This window comes from Nyctereutes procyonoides, unplaced genomic scaffold (assembly GCF_905146905.1).
Source record: "Nyctereutes procyonoides isolate TBG_1078 unplaced genomic scaffold, NYPRO_anot_genome, whole genome shotgun sequence".
Classification (NCBI taxonomy): Eukaryota; Metazoa; Chordata; class Mammalia; order Carnivora; family Canidae; genus Nyctereutes; species Nyctereutes procyonoides.
The window spans coordinates 30,991,206-31,009,599 of record NW_026575030.1 but is presented as its reverse complement, the minus strand read 5'-3'; the positions used below and the strand labels follow the sequence as shown (position 1 = coordinate 31,009,599).

The window sequence follows — 18,394 nt, the reverse complement described above, 5'->3', positions numbered from 1 at the left end:
GTGCACACGGGCTTGATTTCGTGGTGGGGAGATGGAAGCTGGGGTGTAAGGGGGAGGTGTCCTTCCACCTTGTCACGACTGTTCCGGTGTTCTTGGCTCCACGGTAGCCTCTCCTGCTTTAGTGCCCAGTTCTCTTCTGCTCTAAAAACGCCGCTGAGCTGGCCATGTTCTGAGCTCGTGCTGTGCCCCTGACCCTCACTTCAAGGTCTCCACTGTCTCTTGTGTCCTCACACGTGGCGCTCAGCCTTAGGGGCTCCCGGGCCGACCATCGTCTCCAGCCTCGCACCCAGAGGTCCATATCCCAGGCCTTGCCCTTTGGGCCACACTGAGCCCCGATGACCACATTATTCCCAAAACTGTCCTCCTTTCTCACCAGGACACCGCATAACCCTGACTTTCCTTCTACCCCTCAGCTCATCTGCCTCCTTTCCTGGCTTGTCTTCTCCCTCCTGTTCCCTAAATGTAGATATCCCTCAAGACTGTCTTCTCCATCTTTGCCTACACCCACCCTGCATGACCTCAACAATCACTTCTCCATAGAGAACACCCACATGGCTATCTTTAGTTCCTGCTTGTCTGCAGAGCTCCAGATCCACATTCTTAATAACCTCTGGTTATTGGTTCATTCACTCATTTGCTTGTTCGTTCATTCATTCATTCATTCATTCATTCATTCAGTGTTTGCATAGCATCTATCAGGCACCTGAAAAAGATGAATAAGACAGGGCTTCTCACTCTGAGAAGCTCACACCTCCATCAAATACTGCACAGGCACTGCTAATTCAGAATTTTAAAACAGAATTCATGGTCTCTCCCTGAAAATATGTTCCCATTTTCTGCCATGTTCCATTTCCTACCATCTCCACCCAGTTACTTGGTCCTACAATGGAGGAGTCAGCTTCAAGTCCTCCTTCTCTTTTGCTTCTCATTGTCAATCGATGGCCAAGAGATGTGGTTTGTGCTGAGGCTGTGCTTCCTAAATCAGTACCTACTTTCTATCCCAACACCTGTTTATCCCTCTGTCACCTATGCCAGGACTTTCTTGAGAGCCTCTCAATGGCTTCACTTCTTCCGGGTTCTTTTTACCTTTAGCCCATCCTTCACACCACTACCACATTAATTTTTCTTGAATACCATTCTAAATATATCACTCCTTTGCTCTTTGCCCACTGGATTAAATTCAAACTTCTCAGTTTGGCATTCAAGGCCCCCACAATGTAGCCTCAGTCTAATTTCCATTTTTTGCAGTGGAAGTGAAGTCCCACTCTTTCCCATCAGATGCCACCTCACTTATGAAGCATTTCCCAAAGGAAAGTGCCCTAGCTGAGTCCTCAGGCACTTTCTGCATGACTCGCTTTGCATGTTCTGTGAACTCTAGTAATTATTTGTGCAACTTGGCTCCCCCTCTATAAGCTCCTAGGAAGCAGAGACGATTTTTACTTTGCGTACTCTAAAGTATGCAGTGCCTTGCACGGAGATTTGTGCTCAGCTGATGTCTGCTGAGCCAAAGTTAAAAGGAATCAAGATTCTTACTTCGAGTCATGGAAACTGAGACTGAATTGGAAAGACCTGAAAGCTCATCGCCTCTCATTTTTCAGATGAGATTAAGGGAACGGACTTGCTCAAGGCCACATCCTTGCTCCTGGTTGAACAGCTATCACTGATAGAAAAGGTCACAGATCTTTAAACATCTGCCAGTGCTTGCTCAGCACCAACAGGCCCAGTAGACCATCAATAGTGACCAGACCAGAGAGAATGAGGGGCTCAGGGGTGGGGTGCACAGCCAGCAAGAAAGGATATACTGGGTCCCAAAATATAAAGAAATGTGCTTCACTTATTCACTTCAGTACACTGAAATAATAAATATCCTTTTGTAGATAAATAATGTTAAAAAATGAGGGTGGATTTAAAGAACAAGGAAGCGAACCTTTCTAACACCGTCAGCAGAAACAATTATGACAATATTGCAAATGCTACCACAGGGTGATAAACTCAGGGTGAAAACCAGGATGAAGGAATTTCTCACGCTTTACAAAAGCAGTGGGTTCAGCTGAAGTTCTTGGTGAAAACATGCCCCAGTAATTCTCTGGTTAAATTTTGACCTTGTGGAAACAGAGGCCACTGGCAATCCTGCTATTATGCGACTCACGTCAGCGTGTCTTTTCCACCTAGTTTTTGCCTGGGGTTGATCTTATAGGTTTGGTTAAATTTCCCTGATTTTTCTTTCACTGTATCATCAATTTACCTGGAGAAAGGTAGAGATGAGTGCTCCCAAGTCTGCCCTAACTTTCTTCCCTTCTTTTCCCCTCTCGATAGAAGAAGTGTCATTGTTTAATCTCCTTTCTATCCTCATCCTCAAACAGAATTCTTTCTCGCCCAAAGATGAAAAGCTCTCCCCAGAAAACATGTGGGGATAACGGCATTTACCTAGGTGAGAAAACCAGACTTTGCCAGGGAATCACCGTGGTGTTTCCTTGGCCAGGAAAGCTCAGCTCTTAAATGTTAGCCCTCCAGCACTACGTGACTTCATCTGCCTCTCCCAGGTGAGTACTTAACTTAGTGTTACTCACCAGAGGAAGAACTCGGTACTATGAATCAGATCCTTTTTGGCCAATATGGGGGAGCCATGCTATGCATTGAGACATCTATTCAATAGCAACACCCCAGTAGCCACATAAATGGCAAACTGGGCTCAAGAGCTCTCTATAGTTCTTACTAAACCATCTTATGGCTGGACAGGTTATCAACACTTCACCAGACACAGCTTCCTTTCTCTTTTCTCCCCACGGCAACTACGTTAAAACGATAAAGGATATCTCTGACCGATATGTCTAGTACATTGCAATGAAAAATCACCTGGAAGCATACGAATCCATTGTGTAATTAGATAAACGTGCATTTTAAATATGCCTAACATTTGGCTTAAACTGTGCATTTTATAATTAAATGGAGACATAATCTTTCTGTCCTTGAATCTAAACTCTTTCCCAGCCTCACATCCTGCTGCTGTAATCTTCCTTTCATTTTTTGGCAAACGGTCACCTCTCCCCCTCTCCTCACTTCCCTGCACGCCTCAGCACACACCTAGGGGCCTATTAATCAGAACTACTGCGTAGTGTGTCATGTTTTACTGCTTAAAGGGTGGGGATGCTCTAAAAAAGACTCGGTGAGAATGACTTCATGAGGTTTCATATTTATTTTCTTGCAATGACTTCCATATCCAATGTACACAGTTTTTAAGTCAAAGGATAATTCTGAGAGGCTGCTGGGGCTACACATTCTTCCCGGAGTCTGGAAATCCAGCTGTTCTCTGTGCCTCTTACATCATCACTGTAATAAAGAATCTGCTCTTGGAACCCAGCTGGCAGAGTTCTTGATGGTGCCAGAGGCAGAGGAGACAGTGGGTCATTTCCATTCCAGTCTGTTTTATTGTTGACGTCTCTGCAGCTCTGCCTTGGAAGCCCTTGGAGAGCAGAGCTGTTATGTAACACACGGCCACACATCACCTCAAGGAATTTTCTGTGGAGGTCTCATTTCAGTATGGCTCTTCCCATTCTTTGGAAATTACACCAAATCATTCTAAAATGACAGATGGGGCCCCTTCATGACTAAAGCTTACAAAAAAGATAATAGTAACAATAATAGCTACCATTTGTTAGATGGCTACATTTTGTTAGGGACTGGATGGGGAATATTTTTACATGCAAATACATGCTTCTTGAATCCTCTCACAGCAATGCTGTGCTGTAGGTATTAGTGTGCCCATTTTACAGATGAGGAAAAGTGAGACGAAGAGAGCTCAAGTATCCATTCCGTGGATAGTGAGGTCAGAATTCAAGGTCAGATCTGAGCCAGATCGCTCTGACTTTAAATCTGGGAGGAGGGAGTTGTTTTGTTTTTGTTTTTGTTTTTGTTTTTTGTTGTTGTTTTCCTTACTCTACAACAACTGTTACATCACAGCGACATGTTTCTAGTTCCTACTGTGACATCAGCATAAGAAAGACGCTTATGCTATTTCCATGATGATTCAGAGCTACTGAAAAAACTAGGAGCACAGACCTCACGTGAAGGAGCTCTTTCAGCAACTATCAGTAAGTGGAGCTCCTTCCTAAATTCCTTTCTATTTGAAGACGAGAAGATCTTTTATCGGTCTTCTCAGACTAATGAACAAATGAATCATGCAGGATTTCTGAGTCAGCATGTCTGGGAATGAGTCTATGATTCTGCATTTCTAGAAAGCTCCCAAGTGATACTGATGACACTGGTCTGGGTACCACAGGTCTCATGTCTGACACTTGCCTTCCTACTGTTTTGGAAGGAGGAGTTCAAGCTGAATAACTTGGCTAACAGCTCATACGGCACGACTGGCTTCTGATTCTGGGCCAGTTTGTCAGGTCATCAGGCATTAGATAGAATTCAAGGAGTTTCTGGCATAGAGCACATTATGAAAAAAAAATTGTTCCTAGATCCCCCAGGGCTCTACTGTACCCCCATTGGAAATTAAAATGATAATGTCTCTAACATGTAAAATTCCTATTTTTTACATTATTGTTATTTTTAACAATAATTATCTGGTAATAATTCAAATAACACCTTTCCTCTGAGAGATTCAATGAGCTTTGCTAACCTTAATTGTCTAACAGCAATTCCCAGGTGTAGATAAAGCTGTCTCAAAGATCACAGTAAATTTAAAATTGTTCCACTTCCCTCCTTTCTTTGCCCCAAATGTAGTGATGAATTAGTGGTGGAGGTTTACTAATTGGCAAAGACCCACGTCTCATAATTTGAGGCATTAGAAATTTTATAAAGGCAAGGTAAATCTAAGAAATAGTCGGCAGAGAGGTGGTAGTAGGGCACAAAATATTGGTGAGAGAAAAAAGGAAGGAGAGTTAAGGGGAATAAGAGGATGAAGAAAGTGAAATTATAGAACTAGCTCAATGACCTTGGATGAGTCATTTAACCTCTAGGTGGCTTAGCTTTTCCATCTGTAAGAAAATGTGGATTTTATTATTTTTAAGGGTCCTTAAAACTCCAGTAGTCCCTCGAGAAGAAAGATGTGGAGATTAAGTAGCTCATCAACCTGTTAAACCATTAAACCTGTAAGGAAATCTATTTGACTTTTAACTTTTTAACTAATTACCTGAAATGAATTCCCAAGTCCACATTACTAACCCCACCTCTCTGCAAAGTGGTAAGAAAAACCGTTTAATAAGGCACCAAAGGCATCATGGCCAGACAAACAAGTCATCAGCCCCATCTTCACTTTCCAATGCTATAATAAATGTTTTACTTTAAAATACTTTAGCTCCTTTTTTAAAAAAAAATTTTTTTTAGCTCTTTAATTAACCACTAGTTAATACCCATGTCCAGAAGAAATACGTCTGATGGCTTGAAGACCCCTGGGATGGCCTTGCCAATAGAAGGTCCTGATGTTTGTCACATTAAATCTATGTTAATTTTCTCCATAGAGACCTCTTGATTCCTCTTTGACAATTCACAAACTCTGCTAATAACACTTGCATGTCCCAGGAGACTTCGAGCTATCAGGTACAGTTGATTCTTAATTTTAAACTAAGAGATCTCTGCATCAGGTGAGAGATATCTATTTCAATACTCATATACATATCATATATCCCTATGTAGACACACACATATAGGCAGTAATAATTTTTCTGGTTTTAATGGATAACTGGTGATGGGAACTCCTTCTCTAAGTCACTTTGCACTGGAATCTTCCCCATCAGCAAGCCTGCCACAGGTCCTGGTTAGAAGGCCATTTTAAACTATGTAATGAGGATTCCAACAAGGACACGACTTATGGTGCAGCGTGTTATTTGTGTAATATCAGAGTTATCTATACCTTGCTTCTTGCACGGAGTACGTGTTCTGGACTAGTCGTTATGGTTTGTGGCTAAATGGAGAAACAGGTACTGAGAAACATCAAAGTGACATTATCCTGAAGAACACACACTGCCACCGTCTCCAAGTGAACATCACTCCCCTTTTCCTGCTTCCATCATCTCTACCGTACCATTAACTGAATGCTGACTGGGTGGCAGGTGTTTATGTTGGGCACTTTCCATACATTGTTTAGCTTTCTTTTCCTTTTTTTTAAAAAAGATTTAGTTATTTATTTATAAAGATTTTATTTATTTATTCATGAGAGACACAGAGAGAGAGGCAGAGACACAGGCAGAGGGATAAGCAGGCTCCCTGCGGGAAGCCTGATGCGGGACTCGATCCCGGAGCCCTAGGATCATGCCCTGAGCCAAAGGCAGACACTCAACCACTGACCCACACAGGTGTCCCTCGATTTTATTTATTTATTTATTTATTTATTTATTTATTTATTTGAGAGAGAGAGAGAGAGAGATAGCGACAGAGATAGTGAGAGACAGCTCAAGCAGAGAAGAGAGGGAGAAGCAGACTCCCCACCAAGCAGGGAGTCCGATGCAGGGCTTGATCCCAGGACCCTGGGATCATGACCTGAGCTGAAGGCAGACACTTAATTGACTGAGCCACCTAGGTGCCCCTGCTTAACTTTATTTCTTATAATCATTCCTTAGGGGTAGGAATTATATTCTGATTTTACAGATGAAGAAACTGACATTTTAGGAAAAATAAGAATATTTACCATAGTCATAGAGCCAGAGGGTAGCAAAGCAGGGCTTTAAGGCCAGGTTTTAGCCACAGTGCTCTACATCTTAATCTACACCTAGCTTGTGCTCTCCTGCCTGCATCCCACCCCTGTTCATTTAGCTCCTCGCCAGGGGTTTGTACTCAACACTCCATCATAGTCCTCTGCTGCCTTCTTGTACCTGTTTTAACCTTTATTCAAAACCTTCCACATTTGATTTATGTTCCCTCCCTCTACTTTGATAGATGCTTCAATCCAAAACTCATTACCATTGTTTCCATAGATCTTTAGCACCATCCTCTCCAGCCCTCATCTTCATTCCAATGGACTCTTTCCAGGTTTCACATTTGACATTAAGTGTTCCAACCCCAGCTGGAGAACTCCACTTCCTCAAAGCCCAAGGAATCTCCTCTTTGCTCCTGGCCTACTAGTCGGCTCCTGCTGGCTTCACTGGATGTCTTTGTCCAGTCTGACTTTACTCCAGGATCAACCATTTCAACACTGTTCTCAAGAACGCTCCAGATTTCCTTGCTCCCTGACCTTCTGTATACAGGGTCTTTTTTCTCATGTTCTGCAACCCTGAATCCATACCACTTGTCATTCTCTCCACTCTCAGAACAAAACCTGACACATGCATATCATCTGGACCTTCACTCCTGCTCAGGGTTGCTTCTTAATACAAGCCTCCAATAGTTTTTCTTATTAGCACGTCCTACTTTATCAAGCTTATTCTCCATTTTCTTCTTCAGTTGATGACCTTGCCTCCTACATTTGTAAGACAATCTAGACCATCCAGTGTGGTAAGCTTACTGGCTCTCATGTCAAGTATCTCTGAGTTTTCATCATTTTGTTTCCTCAGGATATACCTACACCTCTTTCCACATTCTCTTCCTATCCTCTTAACTTCTGATCTTTCTTCTTCCCTTTGGTTCTGTCAATCATATCTTGTTCTCTGTAGCCGATGACATGTCCATTTATAATAGTACCAGATTAATCATCACAATATAGTGTTTTGTCCCACTTTCAACTCCTGCCCTTCAGAATATTTCCAGGTGGCATATCTCAAGATGGGTTTTATAGAACACTAGAACTTCAAGATGCACCTCAAAGAAAGTTCCTTGTTTAAAGAAATATGGGAAACACTGCATGCAATATGTTTCTCTTGCAAACTTATAAGGCACATAAAGACATTAAAGGTGCTGAAGACCCCAGCACTGCCCAAACTTATTAGATTACAGACCATCCCCCGCCCTTTTCAATGGAACACTTATCGACCTCAGAATATACTTAGACAAAGATGTTTTAATGGATTTCCCTGGTTCCAAATATTTTAGCCTGGGTATGTAAGTTCACTGAATCTATATCAAACAGGCCCTCTCAGATTTCCTTTCTGTCAATACTCCATTTGGTCTAACCCAGTTGACTTACAGGGTGTCGGAAAGACTGAGCACATTTGTATTTCTGAGACCCTGAACATAGTATTTTGGCTGTTTAAAGTGCCTTTATCTCCTTTGCCTCAGCTAGGCCTTTCCCCTTCTTCAAGACCCACACGAAACGATGTATTCCTTATGAAACCTTTCCTTGTGAAAACGGTCTCTGCCCATATAGAGCTCTGCCACTCAGTGAGCACTAAAATAAATGGCTATTGTCTAACACCTATTTTCTATATTTTTGGGGAGAATGTCGATTCTGTAGGGCGTGGATCTTGTTTTACACGTTACAGAAACTCCAGCACACTATGCAGTCCTCTGTGCATGCTATGGGTCTCTAACCATAGTAAAGGTTACCGTAGATAGACAGAGGACATTTGGGACATGGGTGAACAGAATGTGATTTCTGTAGCTATTGGGATAGTTTATTATGCTACAGACCCAGGTGAAATGTACTATCACCTTGTTGGGAAGAAATACCACCTACCCTCACTATCATCACCTCTTCAAATGATAACACACATACTTTGAGGAGATGAAGACTAGATGGAGATGAGCAAAGGCAGCTCTGTCTTTAGGTGAAAACAGGAATTTGCATTAGTTGACACCAAATGGGGAGAAGGGTAAAATCACCTAGGAGCTTCAAAGGACCCATGAAAGGTATCTCTGGAATGCCTCTCTACCAATGATGAGATTACCATTCATGGTCATTAAATCATGGTAACCTAATGAAGAAGAAAAGGTTGTTCCCCTATGCAGGGAAGTCAGGGGCAGTATTGTGCAAGGACCCACTGCTCACAATGTGCCTGGTATACAGAATAGACCAGGCAGCCACCTGCCGAATGTCAGAGGACTACATGTGCTCTTCCTTCCACTCATATTCCAACTCTCTCTTTGGATCCGTGTGGAGACATATTACACTGGAGAGGTCGAGGCGGCTTGGCTACCAGCAGCACAACATGCAGCCCCCAAATGATGAATTCCCTCTTTCCCATAAACTTCTTATTGCCACAGGACATAAGAGCATACAGCCGCTATACGTCTCAGGCAAGTGCGCAATAACCAGATATTAAAGGGCTTTGAGTTTTTCAGATTAGATGTTATCTGAAGTTGGGTCTGAACAGGTTCCCTGGTCAAGAGTTCATAGTGAGTCTAGGACTAGAAATTTAATACCTTGATACCTAGTCAGGGAGTTTTATTACGTGAGAGAAGTCAGTATAGCTTCCTTTCTTCAAACTGCAGCAACAAATGATTTTCATGTTTTAGCAAAAGAGAAAATGTATTTAATTAAAGTACAGTCTGTGAAGTATTTTGCTACCTTCCTGGATAAAAAGTGTTATACAAACAAAAGATTTAGTTAAAAACTATTTATAAATGAGAATGTTTACTTATGTTTACTCTAAAATAGGTATAGGCTGTATTATGTAATGTGTGAAAAATAGTAGGATAATGGTAAAAATTCTGTAAAAGAAAACTCTGTGTTGGTCCTTAGTTAAAATTCCTAAGAGTGTATTACAATATTTATTATTAGTAGTAGTCAATGAAGAAATATTTTTAAAAGTGGAATTTTTATTAGGAGAGATTTTGGGTTAGTGAAGCTAAATGGCTTTGATATTTTCTGTCATGCTCCTGTTTAGAGTTGCCTTTTTGGACAATTTACACATTTGAGAGTGAAAATGAACGGTGGCCTGCCTTTTAGATGTGTGAGAGGCCACTGGGTCAAGGCTACTGCTTTCTGAGAGCCATGGGCCATTTCTGTGGTAAAATATCTTAGTCTCTTCTTTTTGTGGTAAAAATAGGTGTTTACTTTTACGTTCTGGGTTGCCCAGATAATGAAGAGTACAGCTTAGTCTAAAACCAAGGTTTTTAGAGGAAACCTCACCACCACCCCCCTTTTTTTCTGAAAATACCACGGCTGCCAAAGAGCTCTGTAGCAAGTCTGAGTAGCAGAGAACTAGGTGGAGAATCAGAAGCCCTGCCTCATCTTCTGGATCTGATAAGAACTAGCTGTTGTGACGATGGTCAAGTCAACTTTCCTGAACCTTATAAAATCAAGAGCAAGGAATCAATGAATAGCATAATTACCTTCCAGCCATAAAACCTCTCACCTGTAAAATAGTATTGATTAAACATGTGTGCTTGGCCTATCTTATATGAAGTTGTGAGGCTCAAGTCAGCTGAACATGTGCAAGGACTTTGCATTCTGCGAAGTACTGAATCACTGTAGTCTCGAAGAATGAATACTGGAAGAATTAGCAATGGGTCCCCTGTGTGTGTGGGAGTTGACAGAGCAGTCCATTTCCATTCAGGTTTTGGGAGAAACGGTAATAAATCAGTCAAATCCCACTCTGTTGGCCTGCCGCAGAGCCTCAGTCGAGCAAAGTTCCTTGAGTGGGTGAGCCAAACCTCCCAGTTCCAAACCTTTCTGAGCAGGAGCTCCAGAGGATCCTGAGCCACAGGGCAGGTGACAATCCCTGTTCCTTAAGTGTATCTGAAACACTGGGGAGACCCCGGGGACAGTCCGTCCAGGGAGCTGGGGAGGAAGGTCAGACTGCACTGCTCCCAAGGCCTGGTTTTCTCTCACACGCCTCGCCAGCCCACATGATTTTACCCGGCAGCCCCAGGAGACAGAAAAGACCCAGAATGAGCAGGAGCCTCCTCTCCTGATAACCTAAGTGCTGCTCTGATTGAAAGGCAGAGGGTATCAGCAGAATGGCTGCACCGAGTCCGCATTGATTTCTCCAGCCTTTGTCTGCGTCTGGTTTCTGTCTCGTTTGGAGGTGGTTACTGTTACTACAAGCAGCATGAATCATGTCTCTGTTAAAAAACAGAGCTTCAATTGTCTTACATAACCCCTGGTAACTGAACGTCTAATAATAGCAAGCCATTTACAGGTAGGGAGTCTGTCTTCCTCCCAGACACACACACACACACACACACACACACCACACACACACACACACTCTACTCCCAGTGCCTCACAGTAGAGTGAGACAGACAAGGAGGAGGCAGAGGGAGAAAGGGGACAGCACAATTGATTTTTTTAAATATTTTAAAATATATCGAGTAATCATGCATCATGAAGCTTGATGATGGGTGTGTTTATGAGCTAGTTTAATAAACTGAAGGAAACAAGCGTTCTTCAAAGAATTTGAAATAGCAAGGAACCCTAAACACACCAGGCAGCCACCTTCTCTACCACTCTACGACTGTATAAAAACCCCAAACCCCAAAGATGAAAGCAGGGTATAAAGGGTAGGAGCTGGGTTAGAAGTTTCACTGGATTGGCTACTAGCTAGCACCAGATAGGTTTAATTTTCAAAGGACTTTTTCTCCTATCCTTTTGGCTTGACCAGAGAGAGATATTCCAAAAGGTTCTTGGCTACAGTCACTGCATAAAATTCCAGACAGTGAAAAGCAACTGAAAACACGGCTGCTGTGGCCCACTATGCAGGTGATACAGTGTCGGGCATTGTAACCTGAGCTGCTCACTTTGGGAGAGAGAACCTTGCATCTGAAGAGCATAATCTCTGCCTTGTACAACACGAGGAGGTCTTTTCATACATGAGCCCCACTCAGCCACCCGTTCAGGTGATTACCAAAAAGCAAATAATAGGACAGGCTGGAAAAAAAAATGGCTGGAAAATCATAAAGGTGAGTTTTCCTTTAAACCACCCATGTGAGGGAGGAAAAAAAAATTAGGCTCCAGACAGCAAGTTAAAAAGTGTATGAGGGAAAAATAATATATATAAATTTGCCACATGCATGGCTTCAGTTGCTCACTACCTCATCCTGGTCAATCTGAGAACAATCACCGCAGGCATTATTTTTTGAGCATGCATTCCCCGGAGCCCCAGAACTCTAGATATCATGTAAATTGGACCCGGGGAGGACTTTATGGAAAATTGCAGATGGAGGCTACACCCTGCCACTCATTTGGGCCAGGACTACAGAAGGAAAACTTTCTTCTCTGTTTTGGTTGTTGGATAACATGAAACGGTGAACTAGGCTAGTTCAAACCAAAGAATGTCCTTGGAGACTCCCACTTTGAAGACCAGCACCCGGTCTCATCTGCCACTTGACAGTTGTGTAGTGATATAAAAAAGGCATATGGATATAATTATATGTCAAAATGGTGTGTGTTCCCTCAAAATAGGACTTTGCCGATTTTCCTTTTAGAACACTTTCTAAATCCATAAGGAAAAGAGTTTTATATAGAAGAAAGAAGAGAAAGAATAAAAAAAGAAGAAAAGAGAGAGGAAGAGGGAGGAAAATCACTAATGTTTCCTTATCCCCACTTGCAAACCTGGTTGGAGCACAAAACAAAACCTCCACTGCTGTTCTCTGATGGTCTTTGCTATGTGCCATATGGATGTGGTTTCTGGAGGAAATGAGTTCTAGGTTTTTCTCACAAATATACAAATGCAGAACAGGAGGGATCGTCACCACTACTTCACCCCACATAACAACAAGGACCACAGTGGTGGGATGTGGCTGATGGGGCTAGAATCTTCTGCTTATTTCATTCACAGTTTACTGAAGTAAATTGATCTTAGAGTTGGTACAATGGTCGACTAGATGTTTTAATAAAAACAGCCACGAGACATCACTGTTTTCTTTGTAAAAGCTTTTCCCTTCTAACTACTGTGAATATATTGCTGAATGATTCCTGCTTCTGGAAGAGCAGGGGGGCCGTTGCCTCTTCTCTTCCTCTTGGCCTCACACACTAGCCTCTCCTATATGTTCATTAGGTGATTATATTTACCTGAAATTTCAGGGCACTACGTCAGCCAGTTCCTTCACAGTAGTGTGTTTGGCACCTGAGCAAGGACTTGGTGGGCCAGACGCATTTAAAATGTACAAGTGGGTTATTTTATTATTTGCATTGCAATAATAAGAGTATTTCTGGATGTTGCTGACAACTAGATCATAATAACCATATGTGTGCAATAAAACACATGACATTGTATCAGAAGCTTAGAGTTCACATCTTCAAATAATCTAGAGGGTTTTTTTTTTTTCAAAAGAGAAATGGATGCTCCTTCCCCCCTTTCATTAAGCATTTATAGAATGCCTATTGTCAGTGATGTACTCTTTGGTCACAGAAGGGAGCTGGGCTATGCCAGGCTCTCACCATGTTCTTTCTCCTCTAACACTGAACCAAATATCAGTAAAACCAAGTGCAGCTTTTTTTTTTTTTTAACCTGATAGGCAATCAGTGTGCAGTGGCTGGCTACGCTGACGATGGTAGGCGCTGGTGATACTGATGGCAGTGGGAATGATGTATCAAGGGACAGCAGTTTAAGAACATCTCAGGGACAATTCGGAGGGGGTAAATGAGCAGATCTGGTCTGCTTCATGTATTCCAAGAAATGTCTGGAACTCCAGAAACTTTAAAAATCTAATCATAGGATCATGCCATTTTTACAAGAATACTAAGATTCTTATGAAAAAGAGGCATATATAGTTATCTAGTAAGCTTCTCCCTATTTGGAGCATACTCAGAATACTTCTGAGAACGCATTATAATTTTTAGAATCCTTTATAAGAATCCAACAATTTATTATTGTAAACTAAACTTCAGTCCAGAGCAATTACTGGAGATGCTTGTTGACAATTAAGAGACATGAAGCAACATTGGTGGGATAAGGCAAAGTTAGAGTTCTCTAAACCCATTTCAGGGAAACTGAAGAAATGGCAGAGTGGTTCTGCTGGAAGACATCTGACTATAAATTAGAGGACCTGGGTCCCCAGGCATGTTTGTCCACTCTGCACGATCTTACGAGTAGTGAAACATCTCTTGAGCCTCACCTCACCTTCCTCATCCGTAAAATGGGAGTGCTGGATTAGAAGTTTCTTTCTAGTTTAACATTTGCTGATTTTTAAGATTTTTTTATTTTAATTTTTTTTATTTATGATAGTCACACAGGGAGAGAGAGAGAGAGTCAGAGACACAGGCAGAGGGAGAAGCAGGCTCCATGCATCGGGAGCCTGACGTGGGATTCGATCCCGGGTCTCCAGGATCGCGCCCTGGGCCAAAGGCAGGCGCCAAACCGCTGCGCCACCCAGGGATCCCTGCTGATTTTAAAGTAAGGAAAGATGACAGAGTAATTCCCTCTTCCCCTTATTTTGATCTGTGTCTATGTGGTTTGATTTAGGTCTAGGTTTCTGGGTTCTAGATGTCACACAGTAAATAAGTCATTTTTTTCCTTGTATATGTAGGAAAATAATAGGCAAATAGTTCTCCTTTTCTATGTTGGTGTCTCCTCTCAATCAGATTGACAAACTGAATAAGAATATGATCATCCTAGCTCTGAGGAAGGCTCTTTCTCATCCTCATCCCAGGCCCTCACTCATGTTCATGCAAGCTTATCTGATTGGGTTATTTCTATATTTATGTCCTGGCTATTTTTTCTCTTTCAACTCGTTGAAATCTCTGGTAAGCATAGAGCTGCAAAAACAAAAACAAACAAATAAAACAAAACAGCTCTGTTTGAATAATTTACTTCAGTTTAAGCAATGTAAGAAAACACTGTAACACTCAAGGAAAAAGAAAAGCTTTTTAAAATACTCCTGTATCTTAGAAAAGACCAAATAAAATGTTACATCAATGATAGTCTCATCTGTTGTTACTGTTTTCCATTTTCAAAGAGAATGCTACATATTGGGTTTATAGTCTGTGTACAGACATGGCTACATCTCCCAATATTCCTCAGGCCACTGCCTCCTGGATGCCAAGGAGGCCCAGAGCATGCTGAGCTAGTTTTACGTAGACAAAGGAGCCACACAGAAAACCCAGTACCTGGAGCTTATATCATATCCTGACTAGGTGCTGCAAGTTACTCATGACTCACTCCTTTCCATCTCTCTCCTGGTTCCTTTGCTGGTTTAATTCCTGACACCTAGGATGCCCTCTGTGTGACTCCCTTTCTTGCCCATGATTCCTCCTGTCTTTCGAGACCCACCTAGCTCACACCCCTTTTCCAAGAAGCAACAGGCTGATCCAACTTGGCACCCAGGGATAATTTTCATGGCTGGCAAGTGATAACTAGCCTATGTGACAAGGGGAGTTACTGGGATCACCTATCTAGGAAGTGCTCGAGGAACACCAGAGAAAAAAAGACTATGAAGACTTGCAGAGTCCTCATAAAAGGAAAAAGGGCTTTAAGAACAAGCCCAATATAGAAGCTGTGGGATGTAAGAGAAGAGCTGTAGCTTTGTAAATAAAAGTTGTGGCCTTATAAAGGAAAGTTGTAGCCTTGTACAGAAGGGATTGTTTTCGAATGGCCTGACCCTTCTTTTGCTTTTCTTTTTTTAAAATTTTTTTTTAATAAAGGAAGAGAAATACTCTTTCTTAAAAGGAGCTGAGACATTGCATATAGCAACATATAGTGTCATAGGGTTTGATTGTACTAATGATGAAGCTAAAATGTCAAGCTTTTAACAGAGAGAATACGGGGCACCGTGAAGATGGGCAGACAGAGGTATATGTGTAGAATCTGGATTTCATCTGCCCCCAAGCGCCCTGGGTCTGATGGCCACACCGTGAATTATGATAAACTCTGATGGTGCCTGGCGGGGCTGAAGTGATGGGCCATGATATATTCTGATAGTAAGAGATAGAATGAAGCTCAGAAATGCTGGATGCTGTTATATATGTATATGATTTTATTTATGTGTATATTTTTATATCTATATATACAAACATATATATTTGTATGATGTTTGGCAACCTCACTCATGGTATTCCTGTGAAGTAGGCATGTGGTAAACATAATTAGCCCATTAAACAGATGGTAGGGCTCTGGCAAATCTCACCATATTCTAAAATGGTGGAGCTGTGAGCAGGAACTGAAGAGAGAGTGCAGTTTGATGCACGGTTCACTGCAAATCTCTGTGAATTGCTACTTTCCTAAAGACAATCTGGGTAGGCTGCGTTTGGCTGAGAACTGGGGATGGTTTGGGAAGCTTTAAAAATATACAAGGGGACAACTTTTCACATTCATTCAGATATAGTATCTTCATTTTTACTTACTAGGGACATTTTTTGAAAAACAGCTTTTTATCTTAACTCATCTGTGTTCCAAGCAAACTCCCAAATTGCTGAGCAGATTAAAAAAAAAAAAAAACCCACCCACATGCCAAGTAGAAACACTGGGTAAATGTGTGTGTGTGTGTGTGTGTGTGTGTGTGTGTTTTAATTGTCTTACAAAGTGCACTATTGGAAAAGACAAAGTTGAAAAGAGGTTTGGTACCATAAACATAAACACACAGCCATCACTGAAGCACAGCAACTAGATCCGTGCCAAAGCACATGTGATCAACTTTTACTCAGCTGAAGTTATGTGGCCATGGCATTGCCACTCCATGGTACAGCTGGCTTCAGAGAGCCTATAATTAAATATTCCAGCCCAATTCTTTGTCAATTGAAATAGGGGCTGACAGACTTGAAAGGGTTACTAGAAGTTAAGACTCGAATTTACAAATGTATTTGAACTGGCTTCAAGAAGACACGAAACATCAATACATCTGGAGAATAGAACTTGCACTTGACTGTTCTTTACCATCTGGTCTCAAGAACATTTTCTGCTTGGAAGTTGCATAAGCAATGAAAAAAACACACAAACAACTTCCTGTACCATGTTTTTGGTCACTTATAATGACGCATTACAAAGTAAACCAGCTAAATATGAGCAACTGTGCCTTATGCCAGATGACACCATACATTATATAACTAAGATCAATGACAGCGAACATCTTTATTTTAAAAGATCTGTACTTGAAAAACTATTCAAGAATAAATAGCCTTCCTTCTAAGGTGTTTTTCTTAATAGTTCTTGCTAGATTCTGGGCTTTTAATGGCAGTGCAAAACTCTCTGATTTTTTCCGAATTAAAAAAAAAAAAGAACAACAACAACAACAAAAAGAACCATACTGGGGAATAAAATGTCCCATATATATGTTTTAATGACATCAATTTGCCTCTTTAAGCAATAAACCACATTTTACACTTTTTTTTCCCATGGAAAACTTTTACACATCCCCGTTTTTATAAACAGAGATGCTGACGTCATTTACATTTTTTCATATGATACAGGGTCATCCTTGTGAATACTCATTGCTCCTGTCTTTTCAGTAATACGCTTTTATTTTCCATGAGAATTGGACTCCTGCCTCAATGCTCAGTCTAACGGCGATAGACTAAGCTGTGGCCCACTATCCACTGCTGCAGCTCATTGGTGGCACTGTCCTAGTTTTTAAGGGCCATCTCCTTCCAAACCTCTATGCTAGGTATATTTTCTAGTCTACTTTGGGTTAGAATGTCAGGTACATAAGTGTTACAGAGACAATATTGCTTGGAAGCAGGGTTTGGTCAGAGACTTTGGGGACACTCATTTGGGTGTTTGAAGGTCTTTATTGACTGCTTTGTTAAGGGTTGTGATTCAGAAGTCTGAACTGCCAGAAATCAAACTATGAGGTGATATTGTATAACACAGAGCGTGATACTTATGCTCTTTTGTTGCAAACATTCTCATTTTCAAAGAAGTTGCTCAGTTGCGATGACTGGGTGGCTTAGTTGGTTGGGCGACCAAGTCCTGGTTTCAGCTCAGGTTATGGTCGAGGGGTTGTGGGATTGAGCCCCGTTTTGGGCTCCGTGCTCAGTGGAGAATCTGTTCGACATTCTCTCTCCTTCTCTCTCTGCCCCCCATCCCTGTGCCTGTGCATACTCTCTCTTTCTCTAAAATAAATCCTTTTTTTTTATGAGATTTATTTATTTACTCATGAGAGACACACAGAGAGAGAAGCAGAGACACAGGCAGAGGGAGAAGCAGGCTCCTAGCAGGAAGCCTGATGCAGGACTTGATCCCAGATCCCGGGATTATGCCCTGAGCCGAAGGCAGATGCTCAACCACTGAGCCACCCAAGCATCCCTAAAATAAATAAAATCTTTAAAAAAACACCCCCAAAATAAAGAAGTTGCTTAGTAATCCATTCTTTAAAAAAAAAAATCTTTTTGTTTTGTTTTTTAGAGAGGGAGTGGGGGAGGGGACAGAGGGAATGGGGGAGGAGGGAGAGGGTGCAAGGGAGAAGGAGAGAGAGAATCTCAAGCAAGCTCCAGGCCTGGGGCAGAGCCCCAGGTGGGGCTCCATCTCATGACCCTGAGATCATGACGGGGCTCAATCTCACCATCCTAAATTCATGACCTGAGCCAAAATCAAGAGTCCTGGGCTTAACCAACTGAGCCACTGAGGCTCAGTAATCTATTCTTGTTCACTTTGCTTATAGGTTTCTGACCCATTCCACTTCATTCATTTCATTTCTACAG

General features: G+C 41.8%; 1 protein-coding gene across 1 annotated transcript in view; it reads right to left on the bottom strand.

The window, feature by feature from the left end:
* The window catches only part of ZBTB20 (zinc finger and BTB domain containing 20), a 232,364-nt gene that overhangs the window by 69,477 nt on the left and 144,493 nt on the right, over window positions 1-18,394 (bottom strand).